Genomic DNA, 27,973 nt, shown 5'->3' with positions numbered 1-27,973 from the left:
AATTCGACAACGGTACAGCCTGCAAGTAAAGCGGACGTTAACAAATATGTCGGCAATAAATATATATAACACACAAACAAAATATTGCGTACAATTATCATCACAAAATCATACAATTTCAAGTTTCACTCGCAATTAAAATAATGTCATACTATAGACATAACTGCCGTAACCTGTATCTCGTACACACATTGCCATTCTCAGTGCGCTTTGACCGGATAAAAAAAAAATACGTTCAGTTCAACGGAACGGACATTTACATGTTAAAGATATCTTAAAATGTCGCCTTATATTAAAGTAAAGAATAAAAAGTATATATATATATTTTTTTGCAACCGTATTCGGGGTTAAGTAAAGCAGGCAGCTTCATTGCACAGACGCTGCGCATTTCCGCTGGAAACTCAATTTAAATGAGCAGCTTTACAAGCACAGATGTCTGGGGCATCCCCAGAGGAGAGTTATGCTTGGATGAGATGGCAGCAAAGAGAGAAGGGATGGGGGACAAGAGGGGTAGACGGGGAGGGGGGGGTCTGTATGCCAGCTTCATGAAAGACAGGAGAAATGGAGCTTCATGCAAAATATGCACTTGATAGTTGAAGGCTGACTTCTTCGAGTAAGGTCGGCAGACTTCAGCTGAATTGGAGTGAAGCGAGTGTACCGGCGCGCGTCTAGGATGCAGCGGATGCTTTAGTGGCGGGGGCATGGGCTGGGAGAGGAGAGAGAAAGGAGAGCGATGCACAGAACACAGAACAATATTTTGAGCGACAATCAGCCGAAAATCGATGGCCATATCGGACAAGGGAGAAGGCTTATAACGACTCGAGGGGCATTCGTTATGATTTCTGCTGAAACAAAAACAACATACCCCTTAGATTAATTCTTCAAAATCCTGCGTTTTGTGTGTAATCGAAAGTAAAATATATATACACGAATAACCGTATTAAAATCATGAAGGCGAGAGTGGTGAATTTTTTTTATAAATAATGAATGATGTTTATGCCATGACAGAGAGGCTGGCTCGATGCTGCCTTTACCATTGGCACATTTCACCGGGGTTTTTTTTTTCGTGCCACAGTTTGGGGGCAATCAGTAGGAGGCAGGCGGCCTGACCTCATGCCCGTCGTGTGGGTACGCGGCTGAAAGCCTCATTATGCCCGTGGCAACTGTCTTAGCCTCCCCGCATCCCCGGCATTCGTCCGCTTCGCCGCCGCCGCCGCTACCCCAGCCCCGCCGCTTCTCCCCTATTGTCGCCCCATAATGTACCCTTTCATTTCATTAACTCTGGCCGGTGATGGATGACAAGTGTGCGGAGTGGCTCCTCCTGACTGCCCCGGCCGTGACAGCCCACAGCAGATGGTAGATTAATGCTCCACTCGCTCACGCAGGCTCCCTCTCCCAAACCCACACCACCCCCCCCCTCCTCCCCAAGCGCTGCTTCTTTTCGTCCGCGGCATCTCCTCGCACTCCCCGGTTCTCTAAGCGTCCCCCCTCTCTCTTTCTCCATCGTAAGCCCGCCCCAACCAATGGCACAAAAAAAAAACCCCACACTCACCGGGGCTGCAGCTTTTTAATATGGAAATGAAGTGTTAATATGCTTCTATTGATGGAAAATGAGCTGCCGTCCAGAATGCGGGATGATGGGCATGCAGTGCGGAGTAAATTAGATCCCGTGGCAACATCCAGCGAAGGGGAGGACGACTTTTGACGGTCAACCCCTTGCAGAGGCTGCGTCTGCGCTCTTGCTCACAATGCTAACCTGCATATCCCTGACAAGAGGAGTTCCTCGGTCGGATGAAACGTTGACGACTCTTCAATTCAGCTCAGCCTCTGGTAATATAAACCGTTTGGTAAATTGCACGCTTGTAGATTCAACTATAGTATTGTATGTATTGTGTTATTTTAGGGGGGGGGGGGTGGGAGTGTGTAAGGTAGTGCGCATTTTATACAAAGCAAATATAAATGACGCTGCTAACAAATGAGCAGATGAGCATGTAATGTTGCGGACGCCCTGCATACCTCCCTGCCAAGAATGTCTTTTGGTTGTGGTTGGTTACTTTTATAATGCACATTTCAATTTTCCAGTAATTTGCTTTTTCTTATGCAGTATGCAGGCCAAATTCTAGGATATAAATATATATTGCACGTCACTCACTGAACTGCTCACCCCAGGCACATGTCCAGTTTGCATGTCTGCATGTGAGCGTTCCCAGACGAGTAAATATCCATCTGTGCCCACATCTACAGCCTGGGCATTGGGTGACAAACAGCATATTTCATCGAGGTGTTCTGAGTCCACACCTTTAGCTGCAGAAGCAATCATTTCACTCCGTCCCTGTGCATTCTCCGAACATTCTGGCATTCTGGGAGTAGAATGTAACCAATTTAAAAACAGCAGTTTTAAAAAGCATTCCTTTTTATAGCCCATTGATTTTGTGCAGGGCCCATGCATTCACAAGTCAAAGAGTCTCTCGCCTCAGAGGAGCGCGGTGTAGTGGTCGCTTATCTCTGTTGGTGACCACGGGCCAATTAATGGAAATTCCACATTCTTGTGTTGGGGGCTTGAATATTTGATAGGCTAAATTGACTCTTGACCAGAATGTGAGTTCGCAACCCTGAATTCTGGTTAAACCAAATTATAATTGCCTAAATATCTTAAATGTGGTATCGCCGGAGTACTCTCAGCACATTTATTTGGACGTAAACCCATTGAGCCACAAAGCAACGTCTGCACAAACATACGTCGATCAACTCAGATGATGCAAAACGAGGGCTTTATTTATTTAAAATATTTATATAAAATAAATATAATTTTTTTATTAATGATACTGTGTGACATGTCATTACATTCTCACTGTGTCTCCACTGGTCTCAGCTGCTCTGACTATGTGTTTAGTTAAACTGTAACAAATTGAGTCATTTGAAAGAGCCTTCTCTGTCACGTGTCAAAAAGAAAAGTCGCATCATTCCCAGTGTTCTGACCATGAAGACAAATTTACTGATCCACTCAGAAAAATAACCCACGGGGTGAGACAGCTCCAGATGCAGACCCTCAGGCTATCAGCCTTCCCCAAGGGATTTGTGGCTATAGCATTTCTTGACACCCTTGGCCTTCGGAAACATTGGAACCCATGGTTATAGCTATGGAAATATCATTCTGCACACGGCGATGCATAAACCCGTACCTGTGCGAACGCAAATTAAATCAGCAGCTCCTTAAAACAACAGTTATACATTTACAAACAATTACGCGATGAAAATGCTGCTGGCAGCCACTGTGCCAGGTACACATTGTAATCGAAACACGTGCCAGGAGTTTACAAAGCCCCGTGTGCGATAATGTAAGACAGTCGATGCCAGACCTGAAAATAATGGGCGCTCGCGTGAAAATCTGGGTCAGTTGCAGGCCAACTCAACATTTATAGCGGCTTTTCCAATGCACTCTTTTCCAAGAATTGAAAGCAAGCACGGAGCCAAACTTGTTAGTATCTATTACCGTTTGAAACTGTGCTTGGATTCCTTATTTATTTTACTAATTATGCCCCCCACCCCCCCCCCAAGTGTTGTAATGTATTCGCAATGCATTCCCGGGGCCGTCACGTCAATCCCACCATCCATGCGACCACGAACGAGGAATAGACTGCACCCGACACAAAGAATGACAGACTCCCTGCCCAGGTGAGGTGTCTCCAGCTGTAATTGTGACAACTGAGCGGTGGTGAATTAAATACGTGTATACAGAAGATGTATACACGGTGTACGTATATACATACCGGAATGAATATGTGCCTACAGAAAATCAAAGCGTGTCTTCAAAAGGGGCACGGTCAAGATTCTCCTTAAGTAAAAACAAAAGCAGGCAATGGCAGCCCAGATTTCACAGGGTCCTCACAACACGTTTGCTCATTCTGGCGATCTTCCACAGCAGGCAGCATTGTTGGAAGTTCAGGAGCGACCCACCGCGCAAACACACCTGGGAAATGAAGCCGAACACAACTAATAACGGCGAGTGAACGGCATCACGTGACCAGTGAAGAAATAACCCTTGTGCCGCTCCATTTCGGTGTCAGAGGTCGTGACTTGTCATGTGAGGCCACTGGCTTATAGTGACTGGATAGCATTTACCCGTGCAATCTTTTCATCTGTTATGCCCAGGGGCGATCTTGAATATATATGTTGTACTGTATGTATAGGGAAGAATGAATGTAGTCGTACAAATACAAGGCCGCAGTTACCTTGCTTTGTCACGTGCCATCAGGGTAAGAAGCCGGAGTCTGTGAAAGTCAAGGGCATTTAAACCCCGTTTCCCAGGTGCCACGCAACCAGCAATAATGCTTCACAGAGACATGCGGACCCTTACAGGAATGCTTACGTCCTTGCAAAGTCATTTCTGAAAAATACTAAGCCATTTTAATATCCCATTGATCGATTGATCAGCTTACGCGCAGAATCATAATCTTTATTTAGATTGAAGGAGGAATATGATGAGCTATGAAGCTATTTTTTTTCCACAAATGGAGAGTAGGGACAGGGCAACGAATTACATCGACAAAAGCACAAACTTGCACACGATCAAAATGAGTGTTTTTGTAAATGTTGTACATGCGTGTATATGTAAGTGCTTTTACGTGCTAAATGCCTTTGGGATAGGAAGTCCAAAACGTCTACTCGTCATGTTTTACATTACTTCGTATAGTCTGTGGGATACATCATATGATGATACAGCAACTGTAGCAGTTTTTTTTTACAATAACCATACATGGCATTAGGCTGTCCCCTATTACATATACATTCTGAGTGTTTACAAAAATCAAAAGAAAAAAACGTATTGTGATTTTTTAGCCAATCGTGGATAAGTCTACAATGTATGTCGCCTCCCCCTGTATTTGGCCTGAGAAAATTAGGTGATTTTTTTTAATGCATATTTATGGGGCTCAGTGGCGACATAAATCCCCAAACCCAGAGTCTCGTGATCATGCGTTTGAAATTTTTGAAAATGTCCTCCGGGTCTCCCGCATGTGTCCATGAGGATGAATTCAAATTCTAAAAAGTGTTTCTTTTGTTTTGACGAAAGTACTCCACCAGATCAGATATGTGAAATAACGGTCGGATATGCGACCTTGTACTCTACAGGAATGTGTGGATCCAGTATATTTATGCACTGATTGTTTTTTTCTTGCCCACCATCTAATTCAATACAAATTGTTTTCTCTCTACGTGACTTTACCAAAAGAAGCAAAGAATATTACCCACGTTTGCTTTATGTTGTGCACGTGTCTGTCTGTGCACGTGTGTCCACTTGGTCAATATAAAACAAAATGGCGGCGAATCTTAGGATTGAAATGCCCAGTACACACTTCGTGATCAAGAATTAACGACACCCTGTGCGTTATCTTTTCATGAAGGTCTTATGAAACAAATATTGACCGCATCTGTTTGTGCAACGGGCGATAAGTCTCTTGCCTTCGGGTTACCAAAAAAAAAAACCGTGACCTCATTTGTGTAATAATTTCCTCATCCTTCAGCTTCGGGCATTAAATCATAATCTCTGCAACATCTGTAACCCTTAGGCAGTAACCTCACTCGTGCTGGCTCCACAGTCAGACAGCGCCCTGCTATCCACACACACACACCGTGTGGACATCAGGGCGTCCTCCTTTTTAAAGAGAGAGGTTGGCCTTCTTCTCCGCCATGACCACCCCCCCCACCCGCCCGCCATGAGATGGAAGAGGTGGAAGCGCGCCCACACTTTACCACCCAGCAATCTGCTGTACTCTACTCATTTTATTGCTGGCCATGAAGTCAATGACTGGTTAAACACTTGCTCAAGGATTGGACTGCCTCGGAAGAATATACGTATGCAGATGCGTGTGTAAAACTACTGTACATAAGTAACATGTTCGGCTTTATTAACTGCACATCAAATTTCCGTATAAATAGAACACTGGACAGAGTGTTTATCCAGACAATGTTACGTTTGCATGAGAGTGCATGTGAACGTCTGGGGCTGAGGTGCAGTGGTCAGCGTTCTGCGCTACGAGCCTCTCGGAGTAATTGAACACAAGCAAACCGAGTTCAATTACCGTCAGTGGAGGGGTCATATCTGAACTGCCCCTGAGCCATCTCAGGGCGAGCCCTGGGGTGGCCCAGGGGAGAGGAAGGTGGCCACACCTTCCCTTCGTGCGTAATGCCCTGTAGTGTCGGGGTGGCGAGATGTTAACGACCTCGCCGGGTGTACAGGAGGTCGTAGATTCGACCCTGACGCCTGCTGTATATTTGGAGTTTGCATGGTTCTTCCCGTGGTTACTTGGATTTGTCTCCAGGTCCTCCGGTTTTTCCGTCCACATTTAGAATCAGCATGCGTTCAGAGTATTTTGGCTGCTATATATTTCCACGCGATAAGCCACTTCGTTGAGCTATCATTTGTGGCCAGATCGCTTCTGAAAACGAGCCATATATGTAGCTCGGGAGGCTTTACCTGGTAAAATTAAAAAAACATGCCTTAATATGTGCTCAGTTAAATCTTGACATAAAGCTTTCGTGACTGCAGGAATTCATATTCTTTGGGTCCTTCGGTAAAGTCACGTAGATAAGTTATCTACTTGACTTTACCGAAAGACCCAAAGAATAGGTGCTCAGTTACAACAATTTTGCCTCGGCAAGTCTACTAGGCTATATGTGAGATATTTGTTGTCGTTTGTGTCTGGTGTGTATGTTTAAGAACTGTTTTGTGAGATGATGATGATGGATAACGTACAATAAAAACTAATTCATTCATCTACCAATCAACAAATCCAACCTAGCATCTCATCCTTTAGGTAATACAAACAAACGCTGACAAGTGGCACTCGCATTGTAGAGGTGAGGCTGTACGCAGCACCCACAGTTAAACTGGCCCTGAATGTTTTTTTTCCTGCACATTTTATGGTCCAAACGAGTGTTTACACTTTACTTGAGGCTAATGGCCATTTTAGTGGCATTCCATGCCGAGCGTATATTTTGCTTTCGCGTTTGGATCAACATTGCATCCATGCTTTGCGAGGGGGGGGGGGTATTGCTCCAAAACTTGTCTTTGCGTATTTACAGCATATCTCTCATAATGCATGCCACCTATTGTGTGAACGAGCGCGCATTTTGACCATCGTGGTGTGTGTACTCTACACAGTCTACAGCACAGTACGTTAAACTGAATTGTCTCAATGCAAGAGAGGCACATGAGTGTAATACCAACGTTTGCATACGTTGACAAAAGATGAATCTTGTGCAAAGTGAATAGGCGTAATGGAATATAAATAGTGATTCTTAAATTACTACAGCACTGTCGTTACATTACATGATCCCCGTGTGCGCCACGCTACCCTTAAAAGGAGGTGCTCGCTAACGGCTCGGCAGTTGAATCTGTACGGTCAGATGGAGGACATTCATGTTGTCTTCATGGGGCAGGAGTAGCCAGCTGATGGGGGCAGTTGGGCATTGTACGTAGGCAGGGAGGCAATGAATCCTGAAAGCACTTTGACTTTGTCACAATTATAATTTTCATTTTTTTTTAGCGGGGGTGGGGGGGGGGGTGTCAGTGGGTTTTAGCAGGGAGACAGTGACCCCCTGGGCCTCTACATGGCTACAGGCCCGATAAGGAGTATTACAATAACAGTGAGCAATACCGCATTATGTGCGCATTTGCCTTCGCGCACACACACACACGAGCGCGTTTAATCCATCGCCAGCTGCTTCATCAACAATGTGCCAAATAGTAAGGCGCGGGATTAGGGCGATTTAATATTTAATGAAAGTAACTGAAACAATGCGAAATGTGTGTCGTGTCGCTAAACAGCATTTCACCCCTCCAAAAAGAACGATGGTTTATTGTTAACGCTTTGTATCCTCTTACAGTAAATGCATGCATGGTCCATCCGGTTGTCTCCTGAACGCAAGAGCTGCCATTGCTTTGGATCTGTGCTTTCGACGGTTCTTCCACGGGCAAATATTTAACAACAGCTGAACTCAGCCTATTTAAACGATTACACTAAACATTTTTTTTTTATTTTACCAGGTAAGGCCCACTGAACCATATAGCTCTTTGTCAGAAGCGAGCTGGCCACATATGATGGCTCAACGAAGTGGCTCATCACGTGCAAATTCAAAGCAGCCAAATACTCGAAACGCGTGATGTTCATTATAAAAGTGGAGGGGGAAAAATCCACGCGACCACGGAGAGAACATTCAGACTCGAAATATACAGGCGTCAGGTTCTGGAATTGAACCCACAACCTCCTGTATACCGGACGAGGGAGTTAACATCTCGCCTCATGTTTAACCGTGCTAACCGATCGTTCTAAAAAACCCGTCAGAACACGACACCAAATTGAATGTAAAGGACAAAAGTTGAACATTTTCCCCTCGTGGTATTACTGTATTGTAAATCAGCCGCCGATGTTTGCTCTGGGGATTACAATGCAGACGCAGAGATATGTAATGACCACATAATGAGGAAAGTTGTGGGGGATGGGTAAGCACCGAGCACGAGTGTGAGGTGGGTGCAGGATCTGGTAGGGGGACTGGGAGAGACAGGGAGGGCAGACGGAGGGAGAGGGGTGGGGGTACAGGCTGGGGGTTACAGGAGGGAGTAGTGCATGGGGGTGGGGAGTATGTCTGGGTCTGTAAACCCAAATATGTGACGTCAGCCATGGCCCTTGGGTTACCTTGATAAAAGCAGAGAGATATGGTGCTATTTCTGTGCTGGCCAATAAGCTGTCTTTGGGTGTACGGTTCCCACCCACCCACCCACCACTTCTCTCTCCAGCGCCTCTCCCTCTCTCTGCCTTGCCTGCTCGCGAGATCGATTCCCCAAGGCTGTCTGCCCGTGGCGGTTGTGCGAAGCGGTGAGCCGTTGTGGATTGAAAGGGGAGGGGAGGTGTCGTGACATTACAAGGGTTAGCACGCCGATAACCCAACGACGCTGACGAGCCTGAGTTCGATTTACAGCCGTGGAGAGTATCAGTGGCGCGAGTCGTCTGAGCCTGTCCTGTGCCTCCCCTCGGTTGACTCAGCCTGAAATACAGAAGTGTCCGAACATCATCACTGGGTTCGATAGGGCAACAGGCATGGTGCTGGTCACACGACGACCTTTGTGTGTGTGTGTGTGTCACGTGTCTTGAACTTCCTTCGCACCGTGCGTAGCCAACCGTGCGGATTCATTTGCTGTGCTCGCCATGCAGAGAAGCTCGCTTTGCGGAGCTCCCACTCGAACAGGGGGGATCTTTGTCTCTGCAGCGGGGAAGATGGAGGGGGGCTTCAGTGGCCGCGTCTGATTGACAGGTCACGGACAGGGAGCGTGGCAGATGGAGCCGGTGATGAGGCAGAGAGAGGAGCCACACACACACACAAAACGTGGAAATGCTAAAGAAGTGACAATGAGCTCAGACAGGGCATTTAGAGTCGAATAACACAGACTCTTCGGTTGAAACGCTGCGGAGCGGAGCCTACAGTACGGCGCAAAAACTAAAAACATTAGGAAAAACATGCCAAAATGTTGGAATAATTAAAAGACCCAACACACATTTCAGCATTCGTGTTCCTTGGGAGTCTTTCAAGGGAAGGATCAGAAAGCACGGCGCTCGTTTAAATTGCATTCTCACAGAAGTACTGCGGAATATAACACAAAAGAGTGAATGTTTATTGCAGCCGTACTCAATTAGATTCACCGATGGTCCATGTAATAACAAAATGTATTCAGCCTAGGCTCCAAGAAATGTGTACATTATAAACGCGCGCACGCATAACACACACACACACACGTATACACAAGCCGGTGTATTTACTCCATTCACGTGCACAGATGCAGACGAACGGACATTCATCAACACACACACGGCAAAATGCGTGCAGTCACACACACTAATAACCCACACACACACTGCACACACGCACACACACTGCACACACGCACACACACATATATAGGGCACAATTTTGATTGATAACGCATCTAAATACAACGCCGCGTCCTCTCGATGATGTAGAGTGCAGGGAGTGGGGGCCACGTGCAGTGGATGTGAAAAGAAGGGTTGGGAGAAGGAGGAGAGAAGGAGGGCTGTAATGGAGTACAGATGCCACAGAAACACTGCATGGTGTGTGTGGGGGGGGTGTAGCAGTCAGTCATAGGCGGAGCACAAGACGAAGGTCATTGAGCTCTTCTTGAACGGGATGACAGTTGGCCGGGGCGGAGGGGGGGCACGTCCAGACAGACTTAAGAGCAGCAGAAGGCAAGGAGTGACCACCCATTAAGCCGAGTAGGGCGTCTTCAGATGCAGCAGCGTTTAGATGCTGCTCGGAAATGAATCGTATCGTATAGAGCGTGACTCGGGGTATCAACGGAGCCAAATGCAGTAGAACCTACACACAGCAACAGCCAAATCGGTGGACGCGTCATTCGCTTAGAGCAGTGGTTTTTAACCTTCACTGCAGGCTTGCCTTGGTTCTCAATCATTAAAAATATATAATGTTAATAAAAACACAGAGGGCTCGATGAAACAAAGTAGTTGTACTTACGCGCCCGTGCTTAATTTGTCTTTCGATAATTTACGTTCTAAAAAAATATATACGGCCGTGTACCGCACGCCCAGAAAGGGCAAAATACACCCCAGCTGATGAAGAGCCACTGGCTTAGAGAATCGACGTGCCGCCACTAATACCGTAACGAGGCATGGAATGTAGTGCTCCAGATTTCTGTTACGCCTTGTATGTATGTTCAACTTCTTTCGCACCGTACGTAGCCAACCGTGCTATTCGGAGGTGCAGTGTTGAGTCTATGGGCAGTGTTAGCCAATGGGGTAGTGCTAGTCTATGGGCAGTATGTATGCATGTTGAACTTCTTTCGCACCGTGCGTAGCCAACCGTGCTAAATCAGAGGCGTAGCGGGAAGGACGACAAACTAAACGTACAAAAGAGCAGTCCTAAAGAAATTAGTTTTCAAACTAGATTTAAAACAATGGCGATGGCAGAGCTTCACACGCATGTTGTGGAACAAGTTCATGGGATGATGCTCAGTGACACGTGTAGCGTATGGAGCCGGTGCCAAGCAAGTCCTGCGTTAAAGCCTATGGCTCACTGCTAAAAAAAAAAGCCAAAGCTTGATTTTACACATAATTTGGTTAACTTTAGTTGCCTGGTGCAGTGTTTATAGCGCAATGATTGCAAATCATAAATGTATTAATTCAAATCCAGGTTGGGAGAAAATTACACAGTCGAAAATACCACGTTGTTGGAAACGGATTGTTGTCTTAGAGATGCATGACACCTCCACCATAAGAAGGTGGAATTTTCACCACAGTCTCACGGCCTGCAGGCAGAATGATACTGCATCCCCACGCTCGCTATATCAGTGACACACCACTTTGATATGTTGGTGGCCACTATCTGTGGGGGCTTATTCAGCAAATCAACACGGAACCATGTGTTTGTCTGTGCATATGAAAAGGATGCAGTCGACTGTTTGTGCGAAGAAAGATCGGTGCACGATTTTTTGAAGCAGTTATGTGATGTCTTCTTCAGCTCGCTCGACAAGGAGGTGTTAACATTTGGCTTACTCGAGGGAGTAAAATATAATAATATGCCTGGGTACCTGTAGAGTAAAACATTAAGGAAACAAATAGTTTAAAACATTCTAAACAAAACTTTTTTGATGTGACCCTAGATCCTATAAAAGTAACTGTTAATTTTCAATACTGGACAAAATTAACAAGATCCGTTTCAACCATTTTGACTGTTGGGTAATTGTGAGCTGCTGTTGGAGCTGCAATAACATTCTGCGGAAAGTCTGTCCATGTGACACATGTGCTCGGGTGAATGGGAAAATCTGTGGCTGTAGGGAATAGCTTGGCATGAAATGAACACAGTGTGATTTAGAAATGATTTAGAAATTAGCAGTTGCATTGCCGTGGTAAGGGCATGTGAAAAGAGTGGGTGTGCAAAGACTGCTTGGGGTATATTACAGATGCTGTGAGACGGAAATAGAATAAGCACAAATGCATTGTGTTCCATCCACTCCGACAGCGGAGCCTTCGCAATATCTTGTGGGAAAAATTCCCTCACTCTGGAGAAGTGAAAAAAAACAAATGCGAGTTGAGAGAACCGGGAAACTATTTCTCGTCCAAAGATTCGTTTCACGAGATCAGCCTTCAGCCTGCGGTACGAACACAGGAACAGAGACGTCTTTCATTATCCCAGACATTAAATAAACATATTATTCTATACTTTAAAATCCTTCCATATAATGTCAGTGAAGAGCAGTGGCAGCGTGCAGCAAGGCCGTAATTGTAATATATATTGGGGGGGACACATATTTGAATAATGGGGACACATCCCCCCCCAATATTCAAATATGCTCAAAATGTTCCCCCCAAATATATTTTGCTATAAAATAGATTTCTGTTTATATGATTGTGGTCATGGTTGTACTTTATTAATCCCTAATCTCTGCCATTACATGCAATGAAACAAGAAAATACAAAACTGAGCAATGTAATACAATATACACTATTAGACATTATTGTAAAAATAAAAAGTCCATCCTTTGTGTTAGTGAATTTTTTAATATATTTTAGGCAGGAAATTAGATTTCAAATTTAGATTTTTTTTTTCTAGGGAGGGACCCCCAGACCCCCTGGAAGATTTGGTCCCCCCCAATGTTGACTCCATAGCCTCAGCCTTGGCGTGCAGTGTTTGAGTTCCAGCTACAATGTGTCTTTGAATATGTCAACGTAACGATTAAAAATATATTAACTAAAGAGGAATAACGCCTGAACAGAATGTTAATTGCTAAAAGATTTTAAGAGTTCATGTCTATCGAACCTTCAGAATCTCCTTCATTAATCTATGGTTCACAGTCGAATGTGTTTCATTTACAAACAGTATAAACTCCACCCCTAAAAAATATTTGCACATTCATCATCAACTGCTCCATGACTGGAACTGCCGGATGATCTGAAGTAAAAATTCAATTTAACTGTTTTTTTATAGAATTCTTGAAAAGTATTTTCTCCTCATCCATCTACATTTTAATTGACACAGCCCACAGGTCTCCACAACCTACGGTCAAGGAGATGGTAACAAACAAACAAAAACCATTTCTAATAAAAAAACTAAGCTTCTGATGAACAGCAAGAGGAGACTTGAGGGGATTTGTGCTGTTGTGGTACAGGAGGAGGAATTGGCGCTGAGTGGGACGACCGATGCCAACGTTGCCAAAATCGTTTTCTGTTGTTTCTGCGGAGGGGGCTGGTGAGAGACGTCAGTGGGCAGCTGGAGGCAGCCGTGGGCTTTGGTTAAGGAAGTGAAGCGAATGTGACTGGGAACCCTGGACTGATAAAGGACTTGCTGACAGTTTGTTGGGGCGAATACCGGAATGTCTTCTCAAAATTCATTTTCAGTTGGAGCGTTATTCATCCTTTTTCCATTTCACAAACACAAACGTTTCAAGAAAAACAAATATACATAAGTTTGAAATTTCTCCCCTGTTTCCACTTGCGTTGATGTAGTGTTTTTTAAAAAAAAATGGCCTGTTCGAACCATTATTGTACACAATTGAGTTGAAGATCAAATTAATTGTATGGTACCACTCTGGACACGCATGACAAATTTAAAGTGATTCAATCCTGCAATCCCAATCATACCCGAGCCTTCCTTGTCAATTTATAAAGTCACTACGCATCTCAATACAATATATGTATTATTTTACCCCTGAAAAGTGGCTTTCAAACCAGTGTGCTGGTCTCTTTGGAAAATGTTTCCAGTCAGAAATCATAAAGCGTGCTTTCCAGAACATTTAACGTATTAAGGTAAGTTGCAAAATGACCTCGCTACTGTATTTCATGATATGGGTTGGATCGCAGGGACACATCTGCACTTTTCCCCTAAATAGAAATGAGTGCAGTGGTCAAATGTAATGAGCAACAATTTACACAGGTCCCAGACATGACCTGTCATCTCCATTTCTAAAGCTTTGAATTCAAATTTTGGAAAATAGTCTCAATGCACACAGAAACAACTATTGCAATATTTTCGACACGGCCATGAAGCCTTTTCATTATTTGCACGGCTAAAAAAATGTATGTAGGCTTTCGCCACCAATAATATCCATAATAGAGGTTTGTGGGTCAGATCACGTAAATATAAATGCATCGTTAAACCCACCACCACCAGGCAATTGGCTGTGTCGGGTGGTGGCAGGTTTCACGACAGATTTATATTTACGAGATCTAACCCCCCAAAAAAACCTTACGGATGAGACATTCACCTTTGCTTTTAGGCCTAGCAATGGCCATGCGGGTCACTTGCATGGAATGATGCTGCTACATGCTCATTCTGCCTAATGATCTGTGGCCTTAAAATATTTCACAGTTCTGCAGGGAGGTTAAAATGAAACCTTGCTTGCAGATTCAGTGTTGCACAGCAATACACCTCGCAGAACCTTTTTGAAATTGTTTATTTCTTTAAATAGTAATTACTTAAAGTCCATACTCTGTTCACTTGATCACCACGATGGATGCAGTGAGCGAGCATGGCCTTAAAAATGCTCGGTGTCCGATTGCAATTGGGGCAGGTTGGAGGGCTTCGATCGGGAACCTCCTGCACCTAGACTGCGTCGCGGGCAGAGGAGCGGCTCTATGAATGCTGTGGCTGTTCGTAGGTTTACACAGGAGGCCTGCGTCAATTGTGTGATAGTGGTAAGTGCAGGCCCTTGGTCACAGCAGCTACATCCTGGCCTGAAGCCCGCCTGTTCCGGCGGGACTGCTGTCTCCAGGTAAGGTTAATAGAGGTGTTTTTTCTTCTGGGTTAGATAAAACCCGCCACCACCCAACACAGCCAACTAGTAAGGGTTGTCACGTAAACAGAACGTGGCCAATTCGTCACTAGTACAGCACACCGGTGTGTTGGAGAGCCAAGCCACAACATTTATAATCTGAGTACGACGTTTCGCCAGTAATTACAACTAGCTTCATCAGGCGACAGACAGATTTGTGGAGAAGTCCACCCGTTTAATTCCTTATATAGAGCCGTAGATATCGTAACCACACTTCTGCGCTAGTTGTCTGTGTCGGGTGGTGGCAGGTATTAACGACACATTTATATATTTATGCGATCTAACCCCAAACCTATTATGGATGATATTGGTCGCGTGTTCAACTGAAGGTGTTACCCTGGCTAGCAGGGTCTGGTGCTGCAGGTTGTGTTTTGTATGGGACGGGGCGACATCCATGTGGCAGTGGTCCTTTGGATCATCAGTCGGGTTTTCTTGTTCTAGGGTGGCTTTGATCTGTGCTCGTCTCCAGACTTATGGAGTTATTTTACCCGAAGGGATGATGATGATGATGATACTTTATATTTAACGTTCAATTAAGTTGAATACTGCACCGCACGTAAGGCAAAGAGGGACTTAAATTTAAGTACGTACACTTACACCTTTTTTTTTTTACCAGGTAAGGCCCACTGAGCTACACAGCTCTTTTTTAGAAGCGACCAGGCCACAAATGACAGCTCAACGAAGTGGCTTATCATGTGGAAATGTATAGCAGCCAAATCCCGTAAATGCATCTTTCTAAATGTCGATGGGAAACCGGAGGACCCAGAGAAAAATCTAAGTGACCACGGGAAGACCACGACCTCCAGCATACCAGGCGAAGTAGTTAACATCTCGCCACCATGGCACCCTACTTAGCACTGCTAAGGGGCATACATATGGACAATGAACAAATATTCCCCATTTAGCCTCAAACACTGTGGGGGTAACTGCTTTTGACAAGCTCTTTATTAAGATGCCTTCGACTCCCTAGTGCTGATGTTCACACACTGCACCTTCGACTCCCTAGTGCTGATGTTCACACACTGCACCTTCGACTCCCTAGTGCTGATGTTCACACACTGCACCTTCGACTCCCTAGTGCTGATGTTCACACACTGCACCTTCGTCTCCCTAGTGCTGATGTTCACACACTGCACCTTCGACTCCCTAGTGCTGATGTTCACACACTGCACCTTCGTCTCCCTAGTGCTGATGTTCAAACACTCCACCGGGTGCTCATTTTGGGCCGATGAAATCTTTTGCGAGGGCCAGGATAGGTTCTAATTTTCGAATTTCCCAAATTTGGACCATGAAGCCGGCACACATTGGCCTCCTACCCGTTGCGAATGACGTAATGGGATATTTCACGCCCACTGTGAATCACATGGCACGTAGTCGGAGGGAGGAGGAGGATCGTGACAGCAGCTGGATTCGAATCGTGAAGCTTTGCAGCAAGCGGCGAATAATGGCCCAACCCAATAACGTCACACTTAAAGCATATTTATGTAGGATATGAAACAATGTCAGAATTATAATCTTTATTCAGAGGTATACAATGTGAGCACACTGTATACCTCTGAACACAATACATAGAGGGCATTTGTACATACGCACAGGAAGTCAGTTCTGTAGGGGTAATGCTATAAAATTGGCAGTAATCACTATAATTCAGAATAATTATAATAAAAAAATACTATTTGCATCTGTGGAGACAGAAAATTATCAGTGGGTGTCGGTCCCATGGTTGAGACATTGCGTTTGATTTAACGGCGAATTTTTTCTCGCTAATACCGCATTTTGCCCTGGAGGAAATTAATCAAGGAGGACAAAAATAGTTGTTGATTGTCCTTGCAGCACATTTTAATCCTCAGTCTGAAATCCCTGAACACTATCTGGCGCGAACACACGTGATTCGCCGCTTATGCCGACAAACAAGGAAAAAATATAAACCATGATGTCATTTCACACGACAAAAGATGGAAAGATTTGGCTACGATACACGAGCATTTTTTTTTAGATATGAGCATGTACAATGGATTATTTTTTTTATATAAAACCGGAACAAATTGGACACAATGTTCTGTCAGCTACATAACTATTGGGAGATAAAAGTCTTCAGAATTGGAAACATTTTTTTAAGTGTTATAAATTTACAATGAAACACCATTTCGCATTATGATGAAGAATATCTCCAGGCGTAACATTGTATCAAATGAGACACTTTGTCCAGGCACGTCATGATTGATTTTAGACAGGGTGGACCATTGGCATAATGATTAGCGGCATTGTCTTATGAGCCCTACAAGATGAGTTAAATTTCTAGCCACGGGTTAACAACACAGATCACGAGTGACATTTGAACTGCTCTTGTATCCCCTCCTCCCCATCACCACACTTAACTGGCCAGAACGGAGAAGTATGGGGAATCAAAACCTTTATGACTGACACGGTGTGTGGAGGTCTACGTCCAGCGGTTGACTGTCAAAGGGCTAGACAATATTGTCAGCTGAGCCATTAATGTACATTGGAGAGCATGGCCTACAGAAACATTTGCAATTGTCTGTTTTTCAATGAGATGAAAACCATTGTTATGCTATTGATAACACTGTTCAAATGAACAATGATATTATAACCAATGATGCAATGCTAATGCTGAATATATAACTGTGTGAATGCTTTCCAAAGCAACATTTGTACAATTTAATTTGTGTTCATGGCTGTATACTTCTTGTATCCCTGATGTTTTCAGTTTCAGTGCTTTCAGAGAGGTGTTTTATGCAAACATTTAAGGTCTCAATGGGCCTTCACCCGCTTCTCAATTTAGAAATTAATTTGTGATTCCAAATTGGCTATGATGCCTATTATTAATGGTTTTATAACTCACGATTGTTGTGTCGGTATTAATGATGATGTTTTTCTCACGTTCAGCTTCAAAGGCACTGAACCCTGGGCATCACTCTTCTCTCCACCATTAACAACGCAGCCGTCATTCATCATTGATTATTTTATTGGAACATCCCAATTTTTGTGAATTTTAAGAATAATCTTGTACTGAACAGTTGAGTGTTAGAAACGAGTGTAAGAGCAAATATAATAACTCAAATATGTAAACAAAACATTTTTAAAACACTTCCATCTATACAATGATAAAATCAGATTTTATCCAAAGATGGAATTATTTTTGTTTTGTTTTTGTAGAAAATAGCCATTGCAGCCCAGGTCGAGTTGCCATGGGGATCATCACACGATAGACCGCAACCCCAAGTGTCAAGAAGTTGCGTGGGCAGCTGTCTCCCAGATCCCCTCTGTCTCAACATCCATGGATGATGATGCCCTCCGTGCATGGGACCTTGCCACCCGACATTGTACAATACAATCAAAAGTAAAATTTAGTCATCTAGTCACTTACTTTGGAATCAATTGTGCCTTGAAAACCCGCAGCAAGATACACTCTACCTTAATTCTTAAAAGATTTTTGCTCCGCGTTATAAAGGTATATACAGTGTATTTGTAACTTCGGTTTATATCTTCATCACCTAAGGACATAAGTAAAAAGTTGCAAGAACTTGCATGCAAACATTTTTAATGGGTGAAATTCTTTAAAAAAATGAATATAAATAATCGAATATTATCGATAAAAAATACCTATTGACTACACACTCTTAGCTCTTCGTTAAAAACTCTGCGCATGAGAATTCCCAAGCCACGCAGACCTCAAGCTGTTTTTCTAAATCACTTGTTGATGACAAAGTGAGGGGACACGGCGACAAGTCACGATGCAGGATAATCTGAACCTCACGATGCTCTCAAACCCCCCTCCTGGTGCCAAAGCTGTTGTGTGCTCCGAAATTACAATTTTTTTGGACAATGTTTGCACGCAAAAAACCTGTCCCTCTCTGAACACTCGCACGAAAATTTGCTTCGGAAAACTGGGCCACAGCGACCAGTGCCAAGTGAATAGGCAAGACCAACCAGACATTGCACCATTGATGAATAGTCATTATCAGGACAAGGCATTTCAATGTTGTATTCTACAACTAAATATTGCAGACTTGAAGACAAAAATCGTCTACGGTTGGGCAAAATACCGGAAGGTGGGCTCCACTGTAATTGTGACAGATTGTGATGGCTTTCGGAGGCCTTCATCCAGCAGTGGATTGTCCATGCTTGATGATGATGTTGACGACAACTCGCTCACATTTATCTATGGAACTTTACTTGTGATGATGACGATAGGTAAGGGAAATTGAGAACTCGTTGACATACGATATCCAGTTTACACAGCAGACCTTGCTTGCAAGTAATGCAACGTTTAATGTGCATACAAGCCAATTAATATGTTCACCATGACAGCATGGGCAGACTGGTGCACTGATATAAATGGAGTAGCGATATAATTTCTAAAAAATCATCGAAACATATTTACTCTTCATAGCCATGCAAGGGAAGTAACCGGGCAGTGTAGTGATACGACCTTTAGATGAATACGTGAAAGAATCAAGTACTCGGAGAATGTCAAGCAACCGTTGTATTCTACAGCTGGAGAGAGCATCATGCGTTGCTCAGATGAATTGTCTATGGTTGACTAATACCCTAGAAGGTGGACTATTGGACATTGTGTCATACTAAGTAACTTCGAGTTTGTTGGCACTGCAGGAGAAAATAAAACTCCCGTGGGGCTGGCACCGCTGTGCTACTGGTTTATGCTGCATTGCCATGGAGTGGGGCTTAACTGCCCCACTCCATGGCAATGAAGTGGAAGACATGCTGTGCATCTGCTCTCAATGCAACTCATGCAAACGACGAAATGTGGAAACGGCACAAATAATGCAATTCCACTCGTGGCATGTTCACTTTATGTTACATTTGCGTGTCTTGCAACACAGCAATTGTGTTCGCGGGGCACACCAAAGGACACTCTTGCAAGGGCGATGTTATAGAGACAACGTTACCATATTTGAAAGGATAAGTCACGACTCAGCGTGCTGCTATAATTGTCCAAAGTTCAGTGTGTTATGAATTTCAAAACTGCCAGCTGCCAATCCTGACTCTCGAATCCAAATATGATGGTCGACTCTGATTATTTTTGTTTGACTCTAAAGAACCACAAAAAACGAATTTCCATTTAATGGATTAACATTCAATTGCAGCCGGAACAAAATCCAAACTGAGCAGCAGGGCATGATGCGACATACGTTTCCATTAGTTGGTTATGTAGGACAAGCTACCACTTTTGTAGAAACACATTTATTCATGTCAGAAGGGATGAATAATTTGTTGGATTGTATGATCCTGAGGGATGAGAGATACTCTTAAACTATACAGTATATATATATTTATTTTACCAGGTAAGGCCAACTGAGCGAAATAGCTCTTTTTCAGAAGCGACCTGGCCACAAATGATAGCTCAACGAAATGTCTTATCATGCGGAAATTTATAGCAGCCAAATACTCTAAGTGCATGATTTTAAATGTGGAGGGGAAAATCGGAGGACCCGGACAAAAATTGACGTGACCACGGGGAGCGAGAAAGACACCCACACTCCAAATATACAGCAGGCGTCAGGGTCGGGATCGAATCCACGACCTCCTGCATACCACGCGAGGTAGTTAACATCTCGCCACCATAGCACCCGTGTGGCCTCGCTATTGCTCGTCCCAAAGGAGGTGGCATTTTAAATGAGGAAGTCCACTGTGATCACACATTGGGAAATACCTCCGTATCGTCACCATCTCCCCAGCAGTCGATGTTCAAGTGCTGTTTTCAATGCAGGCTTTATGCCAGAGACAAAGGTAAAGGGTCCATAACGTGGAAAATAATGTTCTTTGATATTGCATTGAGTTATAGCGCAGCAACCTGTATTTATATTCTTTGGGTCTTTCGGTAAAGTCACGTAGATAGGTTGAAAGAAAATAACATAACACGGGCATCTTGTTATTTTCTAATGAACCCATCTATGTGACTTTACCGAAAGACCCAAAGAATATGAATTCCTGCAGTCACGAAAGCTTCAAATCAAGATTTAACGTTTATTCACTTTTTTTTCAACATGACAGCCGTGCAGGACATTTTGTGATAGCTATAGAAGACACGGATAGAATGTGACTTGTGTAAAAAAAAAGTCAAGCAGCTATCGGGTTGGCTACCAACGCCATTTTGCGTGGCTGTGACAGTGTGAATCCCACTGGCAGGTAAAACTCTCGAGCATTTACCAAAGTGCACCATCTGTCCCACGGTGCACGCTGAAAAACCACGGACATCATTCGCAAGAATAGACAATTTGGGTGCTCTTGCTTTTACGAAAGAAAAAAATACATAATTTTCAAAGCTGCACCGAGGTCATATCACCTAAGTGGGAAAACCACATTTTTCTGCACGAGATTTGTATTCGTTGCAGTCATCGGTGACTCGACTAAGACCGTAAACTTGCTATACTTGAGTACCTGGTGTAAATCTGAAAGAGAGAGCACAGCGTTTGAACCCGTGGGTCTCAGGGCTGCTGACTCGGTTCTCTGACACGGGCCATTAGCTCCGTGAGTCACCCGGCCACCTCAGTGGCGTTTGGTTGGGCGCAGCATTCATTAAGTGGGCTCATGACTGGACCCCAAAACGGCACTTGTTAAAATTGTGCATAAACATCACAGTCAAGTTTTTTTTTTACTGCATGCTGACCTCAGAGCTATATTACAAATGGAATTATGATGTCGGCGATGACTCATGGTTAACTTGAACATTATCACCGAAACCACTTTACATCACCGCACCTCCGATTAGCACGAGTGGCTACGTGTGGTGTGAAAGAAGTTCAACATACATACGTCACAATTAAATACATTTCTGATGGCATTGGAAAGGTCTTAATTCAGCAGTGGATAGAAAAGGGCTTTGATAGTAGTAGTAGTAGTCACTAAGCCATCAATGGGCTATTCCGAATGTTTGTCCAGGTGTCGTGGTCCATCATTCCTAGCCAGGCCTCGTGGATAGGGACGGGTCCGCGTCATCGAGCGCGACGATGATCCATGAGCAGCACCAGGCTGAGCGTGGGCATCCCCCCAGGTGGTGAGCCCACGTATGGTCGGCTTTTGTTCCAGATCCGATTTCAAGGCTCGACCGCAGGGCATGGTGATCCGGAACGTCTGGTCGAAGACGAGCTACGCGCCCGAGCAGGCCCAGGCGGTGGTGTCGGATGAGGTCCCCGATGTTGGGGAGAAAAAGCATGGTACTGTATGTCACGGTGACATTTGTGATACAGTCAGACCACCTGATCCCAGATGCTTGATTTAGAACGGGAGCAGTGTCCAGGTCCTTGAGCAACAGCATCGCAAATGGCAGGATGCGAGCATTGTAGACGCACGGCTTTGATTAAAGGCCCATTCTTTCCCTGTCGCCAGATGTTGTTTTGAGAGGCAAAGCAGCAGGAGGAGGCCATGGGGATCTTTCACCGGATCTCCACGTCGCATCGACTGGAGGAGCACAGGTGTACCGCCAAGGTCGATGAATGTGTCGACCTCCTCCATAGTTTGCTGCCCACTGTGCTGGAGTTTGGTGGTGGCTCCTGGACCCACCAACTGGTTCTGTACCTTTGTCTTGGCCATCACCAGATGCAGCCCCGAAGGCCTCTGCCTCCATGTGGTCGATATGAGGCTGGAGGGACGAGGGGTGAGTCACTGACGGGTAGCACGACATCGTCGATGAAGTCCCAAGTCCGTGAATCGTACGCTGCCGGCAGGGCTGTCCATATTGGACTGCAACTCTACCCATGAAACCAATCGATAGCCAGGCAAGAATAACGATGGTGTCAACACGCATCCTTGCTGGACTCCAGACCGAGTGTGAAATGGTTCAGACAGTTCTTGACTGACCCTCACCCTGGTGGATGTATTTCCGGAATAGGTGAGTTTGTAGCACATTCGCATTTGCTTTTCCCGGGACAGATAGAAGGGTGATCCGACGGTAGCTGCTACAGTCAGCTGGTGAACCTTTGCACCTTACAAAAATAGACAATTGCACCATCTCTCCAGTCCTCCGGGGCTCACCACAGGTTCCAGGCGAGGCTATGACGATACGTTTGAAAACATGAAATGTTTCGACCAATAACGAGGCACAATTTTAGCGTTTAAGTACCTTGTTCACATTTAGACAGCTGGCACTTCAAATAGAAGTCAACGGTCAAGACTATCCAATAATACTGTTCAGCGTCAATAAATTAAGTTACTGTACCCCTTTATTGGAAAGTCAATCGTGGGAAAGTAGAATGTCCACTGTTGGCTCAGACAGTTGCAGAAATGAGTGCTGCCCTGATGTTCATTTTAGCAAGAAGCACCATACTATTCTTTTTTTAGCAAGTCTTGGGTGACAGATTTCCTAATGTTCGTGGGAACGTCACTGTGGACTGCTCAGCAAGTGCCGACATAGGATACAAAAATATAAAAAAAACGAAGTGGGTGTAGATAACTACACCCACTTCAGAAAAAATATGAACGTGTTGTTTTTTTTACTTAAATAATCCCGTTTTCCTGAGCAGGTTTTCTTCAAAAATATAAAAAAAAACTATCCGAGCCGGTAAGCGTGACCTGCTGTTGAGGCACGACTCGGGAGAAGTAGGTGGTGGTGGGTGCGGGAGGTCTGTGAATGACGCACCGGACACCTTGAGACTGCACGGCACCAACTGGCCCGTCCCAGAATAGCAACTGCACAGCAGCGCCGGTGCGGTCGCGACGCGGTGGCAAGCGGCACCGGATGACTGGACTCATGTTCCCGAAAGGAGGAGCTAGGTTCAATCGCCGGTGGGCCAATAGTTGACAAATTGTATTCCTCGACCGTTGTCTCGGGCAATCCGAGAATAAATGACGTCGTGGTGTGCGCGTTAAGGTGCGAGAACATCTGCTAACGCCAGGCATTGAAGGCGAGGGCTAAATGGTGCACAGGAGATAGCAGTAGGGCGATGGATTACTGAATCTATCTGTGAGGACTTTTGGGTGTTATCCCCTGTGTTTGCATTTTTAAGTACAGCACTTTGATTTTCTCCCACGTATTGAAAGCTCTTTAACGAAATTAGCCAAAAAATGATGTTCTCAGGCAGTTTTCCCATCCAAGTACCACAAGTAGCGCCTGAAAAACCGTGTCTCAAGTCTCAGTGAGACTGTCCTAGCTCAGGGGCATTGTTTGTTCTCGTGGGCACCCTCTCCTAATGACCCAGAGTAAAATACTTGCAATTTTATACTTGGAAAGTCTCCTGAGATGGGGCAGTGACTGCACGAAAGACAGAAATGCGAGGATCGCAAACGCAAAAAGAGTAATGGCAGGATTCAAAAACATATGAGGAAGCGAGCGAATCAGCTACAAGACCAAACTGAACATGTTAAGAACATTGGTGTTCAGTACAGCTTTGTATGCCTGCGAGACTTGGTCATTGAAAAAGACTGACAGAGATCAGATATTGCACTTGAACTGTATTACTACAGAAGGATGCTGCATCTAAGCTGGACCCAAAGAGGGAGCAACGTAGAAGTAAGAAAACAGTTGCACATCGAAGATGGGCTGATGAGAAGGAAACTGACACTATTTGGACACGTGCAGGATGGACAAAAACAGAAAAATGTAAAGCATGGTGTTCGGAAAAATGGAAGGAACCGGAAAGAGAGGAAGACCTCACAGAGAGTGGCTTGACGATGACGACATCAAGAGATTGGTGCCAGAAGGATGAGGCGCTACTTGTGCAAAGTGGCACAAGACAGAGAAAAGTGGAAAGAAATAACGAAATGTGCAGTGGACACCTACGGGCTATCTGCCCATGGATCGTGATGATGATGATGATGAAAATGCATTATTTCAAAAGTGGCAGGCCACCTGCCTGCCATGGTATTAGTGTTAAATGCATGGCTAGATATTTTTTTTTAAATCTCTAATGCTCCAAAGACCTTGCAAATTAGCTGATTGTATCTCAAGTACATTAAGCTTATCTTTGCCGTAAACATTCTAAATTAATGAAATCAATCAAAGAGCATACTTAAGCTGCAAACAATATAAAAGGACCATTTATTGAACGGCAAAACGTAGTCCAAGTCATCACATTCACGATTAATACCGTATCCTTTGTATTATAATAATGTTAATTTATTGGTGTTTTGCCCCAATGCGAATCGTATAATTGAAAAACGGCACATTAGTAAGGGTCGCTAAAGGCCCTTGAATACATAAATAACGATGCAACGTCATGGCACAGCTGACAGAGGAAGCACTGATTGGTTTGAGGGAATCAGGAAGGGAAGAGAGCAGGGAAAATTGATAAGGAGGAAGGGCACGGTTACGGGCGCCATGGTGGTGAGATGGTCTACCGGAGGTCGTGGGTTCAATCCCGACCCTGACGCCTGCTGTATATTTAGAGTTTGCATGTCTCTCTCTCCGTCGTCAGGTGGATTTTTCTTCGTGTCCTATGAGTTTTCCCTCCACATTTAGAATCATGCGATAAATTTCCACAAGATCAGCCACTTCGATGAGCTATCGTTTGTGGCCAGTTCGCTTCTGAAAAATGGAGCTATTGGTAAATAAACAAATCGTTTAAGGTTGGAGAGGGAGCGAGAGACAGGATTGGTGAGGAGGAAGAAAAGGGGGTGGACGTTCGAGAATCTTCGAGAAGGAACAGGAGAGGAATATACAGAATGGAACACGATGTGAGCATGGGGTAGTTGGTAGGAAGGGCTCCCTATGAGTGTAGCGTATGCGTTGTTGGAACCATGAAGCTCCCTTACCAACGACGACACGTGTGGACTCCCTTTCACATTCATGAAAGAGACGAGATATAATGCAACTTGGAAGAAGGGCCTCTAACCGATGAACGAAGCTCGCGGTGAAATGGCATTTACACGAAGGGAGCACACACGTGGGCTAACCTGACCCGCATATCTCAACTCTGCAGGAGTTCGTACTTCCATCAGCACGACATCTTCCGCATCTGCCATTTCCCTACCCCAGCTGACTCTATCTTCTGTGGCTTTCCAACATCCCTCACCTTCGGATTCCAGATGTTCCCCCTGCACGTATACATAAGATGGCGTCATACCAATATTCCAACCCCTACACCTGCTCCCAATCCAATCCCAGATCAAGTTTACAATCATATTGTCTTCAACATCCTCGCTTGACTTGGCCCTGCCTCCCATCCCCTGTTCACTCTTACTCCTCTCGGTGTGCTCCTTACTCCAGCAGCCAAGGCTTCTGTCAAGGCCCCTGATCAACCTTCATTCACTGTGAGTTTGCACATTTTTTTCCATTTTTGTGTTTAGCTTGTTGTCCTTCGCCAGCACCTCCGAATATCACAGTTGGCTATGTACAGTGCGAAAGAAGTTCAACATAGGATGCCTTCTGGATTTGAACACCCGTTACCCAGCCATACATGCTGTCGACTGCCTGACCTTGCTCAAATCCAGGCTTAAGATTTTCCTTTTTCCTCTACCTATGACTGACTGCCTCTATAAAAATAGATATGTCCACTGTTTTAATATATATACGAGATATAAACACAAATAGTATTGTAATGGAGGAATGTGGGCCTTTGCAGATATATATACAGTGTGCTCCCTTTATAGATTCCCCACTGCAATGAAAGTGAATAAAACATTTTATTTCGAAGCCTCTGCAGTATTTTGCCTATATTAATATGATACATATATTCCATATTCTTGGGTCTTTCGGTAAAGTCATGTAGATAGGTTCAAAGAAAATAACAAAATTATTGCTCAGTTAGAAGGACGTTATTAACCAGTTTAAGTCATAACTGGCTGTGATGTTACCATCCTACCTTCCGATGTTAGTAGTTATTTTCGACTCTCTGGTTTTACATTAACAGGTTAAATGTCTCACACTAACACCAGCCACCGTCGCTCGTATCCTCGATGTGGCGGTGGCTCTGCGATCTTACATTGACATGCTAATCTCTCACAATACAATGGCCACCTCCGCCCCTTCGTCGTAGTGGAGGTAGCTCTCTGATCTTACATTCACATGCAAATTTCTCACTTTAACATAACTAGCCCCGCCCACTTCGTTTATGACCCTTGGGCTACGCCCATTTCAAACTTTTAAAACAGCTTGCTTCAGCAGCTTTCCCGCTCTTTTTTCTCCTGATGATGATCGCTTGTGTTGCGATCGAAACGTCGTAGTTTTTTGTTATTTTGTTATTTTCTTTCAACCTATCTACGTGACTTTACCGAAAGACCCAATAATATGAATTCCTGCAGTCATGAAAGCTTTAAGTTAACACTTGTATCCCATGTCTTAAGTCTCCTCTGTAAGATGCGGATCCGCCATTGCTTTCACGACATTCGGTCACCTGTTCAGAAGAAAGCTCTCGGGTCTTTAGAAACCAGCGGGGTATCTGTACAGAGATCACCCGGTATTTTTCTGTTAGTATGATTTACTGGAACGAGATGAGGGTTTGTAACTTAACAGGACGGCATGCTGTTGTGTCAGTATTGGTCCTTATTCGGTAGTGTTAACGACGCTGCTGACAGTGAAGATCTAGCTGCCTCATTAATACGTAAACTAATTTATGCTCAAGCATGTTAGCGCTCCTTGCATCTCTATATATCACACCCGTCTGTTATCATTGGCGCAATCTCTCGCATGGCAAATGGTTTGTCATTAACTAGAAAAGGTGAAATTACACGAATCACATTGCATGTTGTTTGCCAAATTCTCGACAACATTGTATTAATAAACAAACAAACGAAGAAATATATAACTGGCCATACATAACTGCATTGAGTAGATGGCCCCCTTAAAAAAATAACGTTTTTTTTAAATAATGGATTCATCATTTCGTTACACATGCAATGTTTTGGTTGAGCGTGCTCTGGGGGAGGGTGGGGGCAGTTTATTTGCCACACATTTCCGCAACAAATCAAACTCTGTAAACGAACGAACGGATTGAAGGGGACTTTGAAGAGGCGAACGGAGGAGGCGCTCCATTTGCGTCTCTCGGGCAGAATGCAAATGGAGTTTCAAGAGACGTGGCCGTGGGGCACCGACGAGTTCGTCCTGACTGCGCGCTGTTCAACAGGAAACAACGAGACGCTATGTTTTAAATCGTTGCGTGTTTGTTTTGTACGCGCGCCACGAGGGAATGTCTCTGCCAA

General features: G+C 44.4%; 1 long non-coding RNA gene across 1 annotated transcript; it reads left to right on the top strand.

Annotated features, from left to right (window-relative positions):
• The first annotated feature begins 1 nt into the window (after position 1).
• LOC116946541 (uncharacterized) lies at positions 2–27,973 on the top strand. The gene is made up of 3 exons (XR_004403580.2): positions 2–1,830; positions 21,929–22,056; positions 22,229–27,973. It is a non-coding gene; the product is annotated as an uncharacterized LOC116946541 (long non-coding RNA).

This window comes from Petromyzon marinus, chromosome 27 (assembly GCF_048934315.1).
Source record: "Petromyzon marinus isolate PM22_M1 ecotype Great Lakes invasive population chromosome 27, UKy_Petmar_22M1.pri1.0, whole genome shotgun sequence".
In the NCBI taxonomy this organism is placed as follows: Eukaryota; Metazoa; Chordata; class Hyperoartia; order Petromyzontiformes; family Petromyzontidae; genus Petromyzon; species Petromyzon marinus.
The sequence above is the reverse complement of the archived record's forward strand: the minus strand, read 5'-3'. Positions and strand labels throughout refer to the sequence as shown.